The sequence below is a fragment of the Schistocerca cancellata genome, chromosome 12, assembly GCF_023864275.1.
Source record: "Schistocerca cancellata isolate TAMUIC-IGC-003103 chromosome 12, iqSchCanc2.1, whole genome shotgun sequence".
Classification (NCBI taxonomy): Eukaryota; Metazoa; Arthropoda; class Insecta; order Orthoptera; family Acrididae; genus Schistocerca; species Schistocerca cancellata.
In genome coordinates this window covers 33231688-33245221 of record NC_064637.1, presented here as the reverse complement: position 1 = coordinate 33245221, position 13534 = coordinate 33231688, and the positions used below count along the sequence as shown (strand labels likewise).

Here is a 13534-nt window from a genome sequence, read left to right as displayed (position 1 = left end):
TGTGTTCTGGGAATGTAACAAAAACGGGGGGGGGGGGGGGGGGGGTTCAAATGGCTCTAAGCGCTATGGGACTTAACATCTGAGGTCATCAGCCCCCTAGACTTGGAACTAAGTAAACCTAACTAAACCAATGACAATACACAGATCCATGCCCGAGGCAGGGTTCGAACCTGCGATCGTAGCAGCCGCGTGGTTCCGGATGAAGCGCCTAGAACCGCTCGGCCACAACGGCCGGCGGGGGGGGATTGGAAGCATGAATCGTGAGGGGGAAGTTCCCGGCTTGGTTCATGCAGTTCCCTCCTCCGTAGGTCTGAAAACTGAAGAGTGGGTGGGTGATCCCACACTACACCTACCCTACTACGTCACAGAAAGCAACTACATGTTGTTTCACAAGTTATACCGAACCTTCCCCAACTCACCTTGTAAATGACTGGTGACGCAGGGCGCAAACACTCCCGCAGTGTGCTTTAACACTATACGGTATAGACACAGACTCCAGGTAAGAAGACTGCTTGGGCGGGATATTGGTTCTTAGTCATCCAATACGGCAGCTGCAAGGCAGCTTCCCCCACCACGAGTGCTGCTCGCCTTTCAATTTACAAGCACTCTATACCTTCCAAACATCCCTGTCCATTTCTCGCTTTTAAGGTGGACAAAATCACTTCGTTGCGCTAACGTTTACATAGGGGAGTTATTTTCAGTTTATTGAGTAAGTATTTATCTGCATTCGTTACATCTACATATACGTGATTACTCTGCCATTCACAATAAAGTGCCTGGCAGAGGGTTCAATGAACCACCTTCCAGCTCTCTCTTCTCTCTCTCTCTCTCTCTCTCTCTCTCTACCCCTCCCTCTCTCTCTCTCTCTCTCTCTCTACCCCTCCCTCTCTCTCTCTCTCTCTCTCTCTCTCTACCCCTCCCTCTCTCTCTCTCTCTCCCTCTCCCGTTCCACTATCGAACGGCGCGCGGGAAAAAACAGCACTTATTTTTTTCTACGCGAGCCCTGATTTCTCTTATTTTATCGTGATCATCATTTCTCACTATGTAGGTGGGTGTCAACAGAATGTTTTCGCAATCGGAGGAGAAAACTGGTCATTGAAATTTCATGAGAAGATCCCATCGCAACGAAAAACGCCTTAATGATTGCCACTCCAATTTACGTATCATGTCTGTGGCACTATCTGCCCTATTTCGCGATAATACAAAACGAGCTGCCCTTCTTTGTACTTTTTCGATGTCAACCGTCAGTCCCACCTGATGCGGATCCTACACCGCACAGCAGTACTCCAGAACAGAGCGGACAAGCGTGGTGTAAGGAGTCTCTTTAGTAGACCTGTTGCAGCTTCTAAGTGTTTTGCCAATGAATCGCAATCTTTGGTTCGCTCTACCCACAACATTATCTATGTGATCGTTCCAGTTTAGGCTACTTTTAATTGTAATCCCTGAGTATTTAGTTCACTTTACAGTCTTCAGATTTGTCTGACTTATCTCACTAGGGGTAAGATAGAAACTGGCTACAGGAAAATTAGAGACCTTTGGAGAAAAGAGAACCACTTGTATGAATATCAAGAGCTCAGATGGAAACTCAATTCTAAGCAATGAAGGGAAAGCAGAAAGGTGGAAGGAGTATATAGAGGGTCTATACAAGGGCGACGTACTTGAGGACAATATTCTGGAAATGCAAGAGAATGTAGATGAAGACGAAATGGGAGATACAATACTGCGTGAAGAGTTTGACAGGCCTGAGTCGAAACAAGGCTCCGGGAGTAAACAACATTCCATTAGAACTACTGACGGTCTTGGGAGAGCCAGTCCTGACAAAACTCTACCATCTGGTGAGCAAGATGTATGAGAAAGGCGAAATACCCTCAGACTTCAAGAAGAATATAATAATTCCAATCCCAAAGAAAGCAGGCTTTGACAGATGTGAAAATTACCGAACAATCAGTTTAATAAGCCACAGCTGCAAAATACTAACGCCAATTCTTTACAGACGAATGGAAAAACTGGTAGAAGCCGACCTCGCGGAAGATCAGTTTGGATTCCGTAGAAATGTTGGAACACGTGAGGCAATACTGACCTTGCGACTTATCTTAGAAGAAAGATTAAGGAAAAGCAAACCTACGTTTCTAGCATTTGTAGACATAGAGAAAGCTTTTGACAATGTTGACTGGAATACTCCCAAATGCTAAAGGTGGCAGGGGTAAAATACAGGGAGCGAAAGGCTATTTACAATTTGTACAGAAACCAGATGGCAGTTATAAGAGTCGAGGGACATGAAAGGGAAGCAGTGGTTGGGAAGGGAGTGAGACAGAGTTGTAGCCTCTCTCCTATGTTATTCAATCTGTATATTGAGCAAGCAATAAAGGACACAAAAGAAAACTTCGGAGTAGGTATTAAAATCCACGGAGGAGAAATAAAAACTTTGACGTTCGCCGATGACATTGTAATTCTGTCAGGGACAGCAAAGGACTTGGAAGAGCAGTTGAACGGAATGGACATTGTCTTGAAGGGAGGATATAAGATGAACATCAACAAAAGCAAAACGAAGATAATGGAATGTCGTCGAATTAAATCGGGTGATGCTGAGGGAATTAGATTAGGAAATGAGACACTTAAAGTAGTAAAGGAGTTTTGCTATTTGGGGAGCAAAATAACTATGATGGTCGAAGTAGAGAGGATATTAAGTGTAGACTGGCAATGGCAAGGAAGGCGTTTCTGAAGAAGAGAAATTTGTTAACGTCGAATATAGATTTAAATGTCGGGAAGTCGTTTCTGAAAGTATTTGTATGGAGTGTAGCCGTGTATGGAAGTGAAACATGGACGATAAATAGTTTGGACAAGAAGATAATAGAAGCTTTCGAAATGTGGTGCTACAGAAGAATGCTGAACATTAGATGTGTAGATCACATAACTAATGAGGAGGTATTGAATAGAATTGGGGAGAAGTTTGTGGCACAACTTGACCAGAAGAAGGGATCGGTTGGTAGGACATGTTCTGAGACATCGAGGGATCACCTATTTAGTATTGGAGGGCAGCATGGAGGGTAAAAATCGTAGAGGGGAGACCAAGAGATGAATACACTAAGCAGATTCAGGAGGATGTAAGTTGCAGTAAGTACTGGGAGATGAAGCTTGCACAGGTTAGGGTAGCATGGAGAGCTGCGTCAAACCAGTCTCAGGACTGAAGAACACAACGACAACAGCAACATCGCGTAATCGAAATTTAGCGGATTTCTTACAGTACTCATGTGAATGCCTTCACACTTTTCTTTATTCAGGGTCAATTTCCACTTTTTGCACCATACAGATATCTTATCTAAATCATTTTGCGATCCGTTTTGGTCATCTGATGACTTCACAAGACTGTAAATGACAGCACCATCTGCAAACAATCTAAGACGGCTACTCAGATTGTCTCCTACGTCGTTAATATAAATCAGGAACAACAGAGGGCCTATAACACTTCCTTGGGGAACGCTGGATGTTACTTCTGTTTTACTCGATGGCTTTCTGTCTATTATTACGAACTGTGACCTTTCTGACAGGAAATCACGAATCCAGTCGCACAGCTGAGGCGATATTCCATAGGCACGCAGTTTGGCTAGAAGACGCTTGCGAGGAACGGTGTGGAAAGCCTTCTGGAAATCTAAAAATACGGAATAAATTTGACATCCCCTGTCGATAGCACTTTTTACTCCATGAGTGTAAAGAGCTAGTTGTGTTTCACGAGAACTATATTTTCTGAATCCGTGCTGACTACTTGTCAATAAATCGTAGTCTTCGAAGTACTTCATAATGCTCGAATACAGTATATGTTCCAAAACCCTACTGCAGATCGACGTTAGTGAGTTGTTACGTAAAAGAGCTTAACAACTGCAGCCGAAGGTGGAGATGAATAGGAGGTGAAGAAGAAAAGAGAGACAGGGAAGACGATATGGTTAGAGGAGAGAGAGGAAAATGGACAGAGAGAGGGAGAGATGGAGATGTGTTGAGTATGTGTGTTGAGTATGTGTGTTGAGTATGTGTGTTGAGTATGTGTGTTGAGTATGTGTGTTGAGTATGTGTGTTGAGTATGTGTGTTGAGTATGTGTGTTGAGTATGTGTGTTGAGTATGTGTGTTGAGTATGTGTGTTGAGTATGTGTGTTGAGTATGTGTGTTGAGTATGTGTGTTGAGTATGTGTGTTGAGTATGTGTGTTGAGTATGTGTGTTGAGTATGTGTGTTGAGTATGTGTGTTGAGTATGTACAGAGACAAAGCTGCTGGGGAAAAGGCTAGTTTAAGAGTAAACATTAATTACACGCAGTAAAAATACTATTTTTAATGATTTTTTCATTTTCCAATTTTTCAATCCTTGCTCTGGCTGATAATCGCTTGTCAACCTGCACGCTTGGAACCTCCTTGTTGCTGTCTTTTTACCACATAGCAAGACACCACAGTCTTGTGCAGCTTACCTCAGACACTGTGAGTGTATGGAGTGCCATTAAAATTGTATTGGAAGAGAATTAAAGTGAGTGCTTCAGTGAGTGAGGAACGACTAGCTGTTCCAGCTACACAACAGAGAGATTATATACGATGCAGCGACCACCACATATGTTCAATATTAGCGTGCAGTAACCATTCCCAGACGGCAGGTGGCACCACCACCGGCAGTAGAGGGTATACAAGGTTTGTCCAGAACGTAAGTTATGATCAGCTGCAAAATGGAAACCACAGTGAAAACCACAAACGTTTTATTTGCAACAGTTAGGTACACCTTCAGCTACTTCTCTATATAGCCGCTGCTCCAACCTCGAGTGTTGTCGTAGTGTTGTATGAAATTTCCAATATCCTCGTCATAGAAAGCAGCCGGCTGTGCTTTCGGCCAGTTATCTGCACCAGTCTGCAGCTCGTTGTCTGTGGAAAATTTTTGTGTTCGTAGCCAGCGGTTGTTGTGAGCAGAGATGAGGCTCAGGGGGAGCCAGTTGCGGACTGTAGTGTGGGTGGTCAAACACTGTGGGTGGTCAAACACTTGTCGTCGGAAACGCTGGAGGAGCGTCTTCATTGCCCCTGCAGTGTGCGGCCGAGGACTGGCATGAAGAAGGAACTGCTCGACAGTTGCGTTATCTGGGTTGCGTGACACAGGAGAAATCTCTAACCAGGCCCCTATACTTTGCGGTAGACGCTATTCCCTACGCATCTTTACGTGCTCACTGTTTACTCAAAACTGAAAAAAGCGACGCTACACGATCGACGTGCATACTAGAGATACTGCCCAACACATCTGTGCAAAGCTTTACGGAATTTTCCCAGTGGTTTCCATTTCGCGACCGATCGGAACTTACTTTTTGGACAACCCTCCTATAAAGCGTGTCGAGGGGACGCGGAAAACAGTGCAGCCGTTGTCGTAATGCGGAAACGGAGCGATTTATCTGGTGTCCAGATGGACATGGTTATTGGCTTTTGACCCAAGGGTTGAAGCATTTCCGAAACTGCTAAGTTTGTAAACTGTTCACGTGTCTCCGTAGTTAAAGTAAAACTTGCATTGCAAAATGGCGCTCGCCTAAAGTGACGCTGAGGCATCTGTGGTACGTCACGGACTTTGACGACAGGGGGGGAACGACGGCTGTGGAAATGTGTACGGGCAGACACACGTGACACTTTCAAATTTATCCGTGTTATATGGATGTTTTTTGACGTCTGCATTATAAGATTGTGTGGAATAGTTTACACTGCTGCATCACTTTTTACTAATATTTTTTTTAGCACAATGCATTTAGGCAGCATGCTGCCATTCATCAGGTGCATTATACAGTGACCCATCACGTATAATGCACCTGATGATGGCAGCATGCTGCCGAAATGCATTGCGCTAATAAAATATTAGTAAAAAGCGTTGCAGCAGTATAAACTATTCCAGACATGAGACTGCTGAGCGAATGACAGTCCATATCAACCAGAGGGCTGTCAACGGCGTCTCGTCAACAACTGTTCATCGAACATTGGCATGTCTGGGCCTTCGCAGCAATCGTGTACCCGTGCTGACTGCTTTTCATCGGCGACGAAGGCTAGAATTCGCACGCCAGTACCGCAGTTCAACTTCAACTGAGTCGCGAAAGGTGTTGTTGTCAGATAACAGATGGCTGTTGGCGTGTACTGCGTGGAACGTCGGAAAGTAAACACCACCCTGAAGGCGTTACGGTCTGATAAACGATTTTATGGTATTCGCTGGGTGATTTCTTTCTGGAAGGCACAGTGACTCAACACAAGTATGCAGTATTGTTGTGGACCATGCTCACCTGTACATACAGTTTATCCTCGGCAGCATGGGATTTACCAGCAGGACAATGCAACGTGCCACGCAGCTCGCAGTGTATGTCTGTAGTTTGAAGAGCACCAGGAGTAGTTTATCGTACTGCTCTCGTCACCAGTTCCCCCGGATATAAACTCAATCAACCTGGGGGCCACCTTGATCGGGCTGTAAGCGCCGTGTATCCCAGACTGCCAAAGCCAGCGCAGCTGGCCACAGCACTGGAGTCGGCGTGGCCTTTCAGAATCTCGTTGACATTCTTCGTGCACCTCCCGCAGCGATCGGCGCTGCAATAGGCTTTTGACAGGTAGTCACATTGATCTGACTAGACGACGTACACTACTGGCCATTAAAATTGCTACACCAAGAAGAAATGATAAACGGGTATTCACTGGACAAATATATTATACTAGAACTGACATGTGATCACATTTTCACGCAGTTAGGGTGCATAGATCCTCAGAAATCAGTACCCAGAACAACCACCTCTGGCCGTGATAACGCCCTTGATACGCCTGGGCGTTGAGTCAAACAGAGCTTGGATGGCGTGTACAGGTACAGCTGCCCATGCAGCTTCAACACAATACCACAGTTCATCAAGAGTAGTGACTGGCGTATTGTGACGAGCCAGTTGCTCAGCCACCATTGACCAGACGTTTTCAGTTGGTGAGAGATATGGAGAAAGTGCTGGCCAGGGCAGCAGTTGAACATTTTCTGTATCCAGAAACGCCCGTGCAGGACCTGCAACATGTGGTCGTGCATTATCCTGCTGAAATGTAGGGTTTCGCAAAGATCGAATGAAGGTTGGAGCCACGTGTCGTAACACATCTGAAATTTAACGTCCACTGTTCAAAGTGCCGTCAGTGCGAACAAGAGGTGACAGAGAAGTGTAACCAATGACACCCCATACCATCACGCCGGGTGATATCCCAGTACGGCGATAACAAATACACACTTCCAATGTGCGTTCACCGCGATGTCGCCAAACGCGGATGCGACCGTCATGATGCTGTAAACAGACCTTGGGTTTATCGGAAAAAATGACGTTTTGCCATTCGTGCACCCAGGTTCGTCGTTGAGTACACCATCACAGGCACTCCTGTCTGATGCAGCGTGAAGGGTAACCGCAGCCATGGCCTCCGAGCTGATAGTCCGTGCTGCTGCGAACGTCGTCGAACTGTTCGTGCAGATGGTTGTCGTCTTGCAAACGTCCCCATGTGTTGACTCAGGGATCAAGACATGGCTGCGCGATACGTTAAAGCCATGCGGATAAGATGCCTGTCATCTCGACTGCTAGTGATACGAGGCCGTTGGGATGCAGCACGGCGTTCCGTATTACCCTCCAGAACCCACGGATTCCACAATCTGCTAACAGTCATTGGATTTCGACCGACGCGAGCAGCAGTGTCGCGATACGATAAACCGCAATCGCGATAGGCTACAACCAGACCTTTATAAAAGTCGGAAACGTGATGGTACGCATTTCTCCTCCTTACACGAGGTATCACAACAACGTTTAACCAGGCAACGCCGGTCAATTGCTGTTTGTGTATGAGAAACTCGGTTGGAAACTTTCCTCATGTCAGCACGTTGTAGGTGTCGCCACCGGCGCCAACCTTGTGTGAATGCTCTGAAAAGCTAATCATTGCCTGTCACAGCATATTCTTCCTGTTGGTTAAATTTGACGTCTGTAGCACGTGTTCTTCGTGGTGTAGCAATTTTAATGGCCAGTAGTGTACTTTATAATGTGCGCCTACACAAAGACGCGCGTCCAGCGTTTAAATATTTCAAATAAACAGTATGGCCCGCTGGGCCCAGGTATTTGAATCATTGCCACAGCGCTCGATAGCAATAAGCTGCGAAACATTTGAAAGAGCAATCCATCATTTGTTAAGAAATGTTCTAGAGACTTCAATACCTTTTTACGTTTGGTCGCCGACTTGTTAAGACGTGTTGTGTAGCACCGCTACAAGTTATATTTTATTTAGCGTCAAAAACCATGTAAATCACCAAGCAAAACGCTTCGGTAAACCGCGTGACGCTAAAAAGTACTTAAGCGCACGCCAGAACCTTGGACAAATAAAATCAGCAATTGTTGGACTGCTCCATGTATGAGAGAAACATAAAAATCTAAGTTTTGTGTTCATTGTATGCTTGTTAATGTCTATTAGTTTAACGGCTTTGTTCTTTGAGAATATATTGATGCCTTACTTTACAGAAAATCTCTGCTCATTCTTTTCTTTAAACTCACCACGATTTTTCAATGTATGTAAGCTTTGTTACAGGTTCACTCTTTATCACGGTATCTCGATTGTATTCGGGAGGATATTAATGTGTTCAATTTCCAATCTTATAACTTTTTGCAAAATTTCACTGTTTTGCATTCATTTCCATTTTTTTATTACTCAAATAGATCCCTTAGGTGTTTTTATCGAAGATTCTGATTGCGTGAAGGCAATCCGGGTCAAAGGTCAGTCACAAAACCACCTTCGCGTAATCAAACGTTACGTCTCCTGAACACAATCTAGAACCGACGCATCGGCGATCATACATTAATTATTCTCTCTTTCCAAGTCGTACCAAAAACGGCAAAGCAGGATTGCCCTGAGTAGGTTGTATTCTTTATCTTGTCGGCAAACATTGCCAGACATTATCATCATTACTGTTATATTTGATTAAATGTGTAGGAATAGCAAAATCTATAACACTACAACGTCTCGCAGCGATCGGCGCTACAAAAGGCTTTTGACAGGCAGCCACATTCATGTGACTAGACGAGGTAGATAAGTAGGAGAAAACATAGCTTCAAGGCTTCATTACTTCAGGAAGGAGGGGGAAGAACTTCCTATTTCGGTAATGTTGATAGACAATTTGTCAGCAGACCGACACAAAGTTTCCACCTGACGCAAGTGCTCTGTTTTACATTACAACTGTCGCTGTAGTATTTTTGAAGGTGTTTTCTGGAGTGTAGCCTTATAAGCAAATCAACGTGAACAGTTCATACGATATTTCAGTGCCGTTGTTCAGAAATACGATGCAAAATTTCTTCGCACGTGTATGTATGCACTGCGGCGACTGCAGCCGTCATAAAACAAGTGAAACGTATTCGCAGTTGCGAATATGGAAAACCATCAGCTGTGCCCGAAGGTGAGAAAAGTCGTGGGATACTACCTGATATCTCTAGGAGCCGCGCGGGATTAGCCAAGCGGTCTTAGGCGCTGCAGTCATGTATTGCGCGGCTGGTCCCGGCGGAGGTTCGAGTCCTCCCTAGGGCGCGCGTGTGTGTGTGTGTGTGTGTGTGTGTGTGTGTGTGTGTGTGTGTGTGTGTGTTTGTCCTTAGGATAATTTACGTTAAGTAGTGTGTATGCTTAGGGACTGATGACCTTAGCAGTTAAGTCCCATTAGATTTCACACACATTTGAACATTTTTGTCTCTAGGACCCCTTTTGCCGGCGTAACGCAGCAACTCGAGGTGGGCTGGACTCAACAAGTCGTTCGAAGTCCGCTGCAGAAATATTGAGCCGTGCTGCTTCTCTAGCCGTCTATAATTGCGAAAATGTTCCACGTGCAGAATTTTGTGCAAGAACTGCCATGCCAATTATGTCCCATAAATGTTCGGTGGGATTCATGTCAGGCGATCTAGCTGGCCCAGATCAAAATCGTTCAAATGGCTCTGAGCACTATGGGACTCAACCTCTGAGGTCATCAGTCCCCTAGAACTTAGAACTACTTAAACCTAACTAACCTAAGGACATCACACACAGCCATGCCCGCGGCAGGATTCGAACCTGCGACCGTAGCGGTCGCGCGGTTCCAGACTGTAGCGCCTAGAACCGCGCGGCCACTCCGTTCGGCAGGCCCAGATCATTCGCTCGAAGTATCCAGAATCGTTTCAAAATAAGTCGAGAACAATTGTGGCCGAGTGACGTGACATCATTGTTTGGGAACACGAAGTCCACGAATGGCTGCAAACGGTCTCCAGGTAGCCGAACATAACCGTTTCCAGTCAATGATCGGTTCACTTGGACCAGAGGACCCATTTTATTCCGTATAAACACAGCCCGCACCATGGTGGAGCTCGCACGGTGACTTATTGACAATTTGGGTCCAGGACTTCGCCATGCTCCAACCCTGCCATCGGCTGTTACCAACTGAAATAGCTCATTCGATCGGGCCATGGTTTTCCAGCCGTCTAGAGTCCAAGCGGTACGGTCACGAGCCCGGGAGAGGCGCCGCAGGCTATGGAAATGGAAATGACCGTTTGGCGTCATTGGCCGGGAGGCCCCTTACGGGACAAGTCCGACCGCCTCGGTGCAGGTCTTGTTACATTCGACGCCACATGGGACGACCTGCGCGCCGGATGGGGATGAAATGATGATGAAGACAGTACAACACCCAGTCCCTGAGCGGAGAAAACCCCCGACCCAGCCGGGAATCGAACCCGGGCCCGTAGGGCGGCAATCCGTCACGCTGACCACTCAGCTATCGGGGCGGACGCTGCAGACGATGCCGTGCTGTTGGCAAAGACACTCGCGTCGGTCGTCTGTTGCCGTGGCCTAGTAACGCCATATTTCGCCGCACTGTCCAAACGGATACAGTGGCCGTACGTCCCACATTGACTCCTGCGGTTATTTCACGCAGTGTTGCTTGTCTGTCAGCACTGACAACTCTACGCAAACGCCGCTGCTCTCGGTCTTTACGTGAATGCCGTCCGCCACTGCGTGTCCGTGGTGTGAGGTAATGCCTGGAATCTGGTATTCTCGGCACATTCCTGCACTGTAGATTGCGGCATACTGAATTCAGTTAAGATTTGGAAATTGAATATTCCGTGCATCTAGCTCCAGCTACCATTCAGCGTTCAAAGTCTGTTCTTTCCCGTAATGAGGTCATAAGCACTTCGGAAACCCTTTCACATGAATCACCTGAGTACAGATGACACCTTCGCCAGTGCACTGCCCCTTGTTCCTTGTGTACTCGATACTACCGCCACCTCTATATCTACATATCTCTATCCCATGAATTTTGTCACGTCTTTATATAATGGAACGACGACAATGAAAATTTGTACAAGACTGCTCTCAGAGCACGTCTCACGGCCAGACCAAACTTCCATTTGTCTTTAATAATGTATTTACAGTTTGACTGTTCACAGATTGACTGTGCACAGATTGACTGTGCACAGATTGACAAATGAATTAGGGACATACACACATGAAAAAAAAATTTGCATCACTCCGGTTCCCAGAACTCATGAAGATAGACGCTGACTGTGGAGATTGTATCACAGACACAGTCCCTTCGACTGTTCAGAGACGTCACTAAACCCGCCCAAAGATGTAAAGAACCATGCATGAGCAGCGCCTATTAGATGGAGGGGGTCCGACAGCCGATCAGTTAGTCATTCCACCAGGAAGGACGTACACGGCTCGCGTTGTCCGTAGTTCAATCATGCCTAGACAGTCAATACCGCGGTTCGATCCCGTCTGCATTGTTACTTTGTACCAGGAAGGCCTCTCAACAAGGGAAATCTCCAGGCGTCTCGGAGTGGACCAAAGTGATGTTGTTCGGACCTGGAGGAAATACAGACAGGAACTGTCAATGACATGCCTCACTCAGGGCGCCCAAGGCCTACTACTGCAGTGGATGACCGCTACCTACGGATTATGGCTCGGAGGAACTCTGTCAGCAACGCCGCCATGTTGAATAATGCTTTTCGTGCAGTCACAGGACGTCGTGTTAAGACTCAACCTGTGCGCAATAGGCTGCATGATGCGCAACTTCACTCCCGACGTCCATGGCGAGGTCCATCTTTGCAACCACACCACCATGCAGCGTGGTAGAGATGGGCTCAACAAAGTGCCGAATAGACGGCTCAGGATTGGCATCACGTTCTCTTCACCGATGAGTGTCGAATATGCCTTCAACCAGACAATCGTCGGAGACGTGTTTGGAGGCAACCCAGTAAGGCTGAACGCCTTATACACTCCGTCCAGCGAGTGCAGTAAGGTGGAGGTTCCCTGCTGTTTTGGGGAGACATTATGTGGCCGACGTACGCCGCTGGTGGCCGTAACGGCTGTACGATACGTGAATGCCATCCACCGACGGATAGTGCAACGATATCGGCAGCATACTGACGAGGCATTCGTCTTCATGCATGACAATTCGTGCACATATTGTGAATGACTTCCTTCAGTATAACGGCATCGCTCGACTAGAGTCGCTAGCATGTTTTCCAGACATGAACCCTTTCGAATATGCCTGGGATAGATTGAAAAGGGCTGTTTACGGACGACGTGAGGTATCTACGCCGAATCGCCGTTGAGGGGTGGGACAATCTGGACCAAGAGTGCCTTGATGAACTTGTGGATAATATGCCACGACGAAGACAGGCATGCATCAATGCAAGAGTATGTGCTATTGGGTATTAGAGGTTCCGGTGTTTACAGCAATCTGGACCACCACCTCTGAAGGTTTCGCTGTATGGTTGTACAAAAGCAATGTGTGGTTTTATGTGCAATAAAAGGGCGGAAATGACGTTTATGTTGATCTCTCTTCCAGTTTTCTGTACAGGTTCCGGAACTCTCGGAACCGACGTGATGCAAAACTTTTTTTGACGTGTGCATTACGTTTTCACCTATTTCTGAGCTACGTTGTAAGTCAAAGTGTGTAGGTCACCGGGAAGCTAGTTTAAAATCAGTTACAAAATATATATCCAACAGACAGACAAACAGACAAGAAAGCGACGTAACGAAAATGTGTTAAAATAGATCGGTAGGTCGTGTAACTAATGAGGTGGTGCTGAATCGAATTGGGAAAACAGGAATTTGTGGCTTCAGGGAATCGCCAATTTCATACTGGAGGGAAGAGTGAGGGGTTAAAACTGCAAAAGGAGACAGAGATAAATACTGTTAGCAAGTTCAAATACACTCCTGGAAATGGAAAAAAGAACACATTGACACCGGTGTGTCAGACCCACCATACTTGCTCCGGACACTGCGAGAGGGCTGTACAAGCAATGATCACACGCACGGCACAGCGGACACACCAGGAACCGCGGTGTTGGCCGTCGAATGGCGCTAGCTGCGCAGCATTTGTGCACCGCCGCCGTCAGTGTCAGCCAGTTTGCCGTGGCATACGGAGCTCCATCGCAGTCTTTAACACTGGTAGCATGCCGCGACAGCGTGGACGTGAACCGTATGTGCAGTTGACGGACTTTGAGCGAGGGCGTATAGTGGGCATGCGGG

The 13534-nt window shown here is 46.6% G+C and overlaps 1 protein-coding gene across 1 annotated transcript in view; it reads left to right on the top strand.

Annotated features, from left to right (window-relative positions):
• LOC126109722 (angiotensin-converting enzyme-related protein-like) overlaps nucleotides 1-13534 on the top strand; it is a 399281-nt gene that overhangs the window by 272413 nt on the left and 113334 nt on the right. The window lies entirely within an intron of this gene.